Raw genomic sequence first — 3,145 nt, 5'->3', positions numbered from 1 at the left:
AATTTTCAATGGGATATCTGTCAAAAAAGCTGCAACTAACTTTAAAGTCGACTTTATTTTGACTAGACTACGGGCCAATATCTTTACTTTGCCTAGATCAGCTGTGTGTCCACTTGTCAATATGTGCTGCGCTAACGCAGTGTTGTTTTTGTTCTTTCGGATGTCCGCTTCGTGCTCTCTTACGCGAACTCCTAACGCCCTTTTCGTCGATGTAATTCAATTGCAAACTTCGTTCTCGCTTCCCTTGCATGCTATTTCGTACACTACGTTGTGTTGTTGGTGCGGATCTACTGGTGTTTTTGTCTTAGTAAATATTGATGACCAGGGAACGGATTTTATGGAAATTGCCTTTTTTTCTGCTAAAGAGATAGAGTATATTCGATTAAGAATGTCCACGATTTAGCTTTCCCTGATTCCATATATACACATTTGATGTTACCTTTTTTTGCCTTTTTTAAGATATTTGCCTTTTCTACCTTTAAAAAAATGATTATAGCATTTAAAATTTTTTTTAAGACTAAAAAATATACACATTGCCCATGCGGCTTATATGGCGCAGATACCTCTTGCCGAATTGGTGCCTTTTTTGCCAAATTTTTGCCTTTTTTAAGATATTTGCCTTTTCTACCTTTAAAAAAGTGACTATAGCATTTACAATTTTTTTTTAAGACTAAAAAATATACACATTGTCCATGCGGCTTATGACGCAGATACATCTTGCCAAATTGGTGTTGGAAAAATTCAAAGCCGTTTTCTCAGCTATCGAAGGCTTGGAGACAATAAGGGGTGTGGATAAAATTATAAAGGGCGAGGAACCCTTATTCCTGATAATATGAACGTTTCAAACGTTCCATAGTTAAATTGGGCGCCGCTTGTATCACCTTACGTCGAGCACACATTTAGTATATTCAACGCTTTTCTTCGCGAACATCGCATGAAAATGCTGCCAGAAAACTTCAAAAGTTTTATGAGTTACAAACCCGAAAGGATAAAATAGTCAAAGATTCAAAGTATAAATTTTTCATATAATGAAACTAGTTCATTGTTTTTCTCTTTTTACTTGTAATATAAACATTTTTAAAATAAATGTATTTTTTGATTGTTCTTCGTATTTTCTGTCTTTTTAGTGCCTTATTTTGCTTTTTTTGCAATACCTAGTGCCTTTTCCTGCCTCTTTCGCTATTTTGTTTTGCCTTTTTTGCAACACCTAGTGTCTTTTCCTGCCTTTTTCGCTATTTTATTTTGCCTTTTCGAACCTATTTCGTTATTTTATTTTGCCTTTTTTATAGGTTTTTAAGTCCTAAAAATCCGTTCCCCGTTGATGACAATGTGGTGAGAGAAGGACAGAAATCAGAAGGTTAAGGAACTTGTTTTTACATATACTGGTATATCTCTGAATTTTGTTCCACTTTGCAGTGAATATTTTGATAGCTAGAGGTATTGATATATGTATTTTTGTCCCCGAGTAATTTATTCATCTTCCTAGTATAATCCGCTTTGAAGAGTGCTACGGTTTAATTACCCTTATCCGCATCCGTTAAAATGATTCTATCCTTATGAAATTTTAGAAACGCTATCCTATTCGGCCGCATTGTGTTTTATTTTATTATTATTTATTAGTGGAACAAAATTCAGAGATATACCAGTATATATAAAAACAAGTTTCTTAACCTTCTGAATTTCTTTCTAAAGGAAAATAATTCTTTTATGTGTGATAAAAACTTATTCGTACAAACCTTTGGAATGCCAATGGGCAACCCCCTCTCACCAACCATAGCTGACATAATAATGGACGACCTACTGGAACAAACCACTCTAGAACTTAAGGAAGATATTTTTGCAAAAGTTAGAAGAAACGATGTGGATATTATATTAAATACATTCAACAAGTATCATCATAAACTGCAGTTTACTGTAGAAAAGGAAACCAACTTCCGCATACCATTTTTATACGTAATGGTCAACAAGAAAGATAGCAAATTAATACTTGACTGGTACTCAAAACCTACATCCTCAGGACGATTGATCAATTATTTATAATCACAACCATCCAAATATAAAATCAACACAGCCAAGAACCTGATCCACATAATCTTGACAATAAGTCATCAACAGTTTCGAGAACAAAATATTATGAAAATAAACCAAATCCTCAAAAGCAATAATTACCCGGCGCACATAATAAAAAGCCTAATTGAGCAAAAAACCAATGAAATCAACAACAAGCACAAAAATACATTAACAACAAAAACAACAGAGGAGACGAAACTATACTACAGCGTCACATAAGTGCCTAAATTAAGCGAAAAATTTGACCATAAGAAGTATATAAATAAGCAAAACACAACACTAGCCTACAACTCAAACTGCACATTGTCATCAATATTTACTAAGCCAAAAACACCAGTAGATCCGCACCAACAACAACCAACGTAGTGTACAAAATAGCAGGCAAGGGAAGCGAGAACGAAGTGTGCACGACGGAACGACGAAAGGGGCGTGAGGAGTTCGCGTAAGGGAGCACGAAGCGGACATCCGAATGAACAAAAACAACACTGCGTTAGCGCAGCACATATTGACAAGTGGACACACAGCTGATTTACGCAAAGTAAAGATATTAGATAAAGAAAAAAGAGAGAAAACCAGATTAACGCTAGAAAGCCTGCGAATTTTACAAAACAGAGATAAAACTATGAACAAATAAATAATATAAAAAAAAACTTTTTAATATACAACGCTTTTATAAATGGACTAAAAAGTAGAAAATAATATTTCTCAGTCCCATAGAATTTGTTTTGATAACTTTTGATTTTGAAATTTTAGCAAAAGTCATTATAAACAATCTATGAAATTGAAAATGAAAAACGTGGAGCGCATGCAATACAAAGCATTCGATTTAATTGACAATAGTCAAACTACATAACGTAGACCTAAAATTTCTACAGCGAAAGTAGAACTTTGAAATCGATCTTAAGCGGTCGTTATTCATATACCCACATACATACATACATATATTACTTTTGCTAAAATTTCAAAATCAAAAGTTATCAAAACAAATTCTATGGGACTGAGAAATATTATTTTCTACTTTTTAGTCCATTTATAAAAGCGTTGTATATTAAAAAGTTTTTTTTTATATTATTTA

The sequence above is a fragment of the Rhagoletis zephyria genome, unplaced genomic scaffold, assembly GCF_001687245.7.
Source record: "Rhagoletis zephyria isolate East Lansing unplaced genomic scaffold, Rhagoletis_zephyria_1.1 Rzeph_scaffold_03644, whole genome shotgun sequence".
Lineage (NCBI taxonomy): Eukaryota > Metazoa > Arthropoda > Insecta > Diptera > Tephritidae > Rhagoletis > Rhagoletis zephyria.
The sequence above is the reverse complement of the archived record's forward strand: the minus strand, read 5'-3'. Positions refer to the sequence as shown.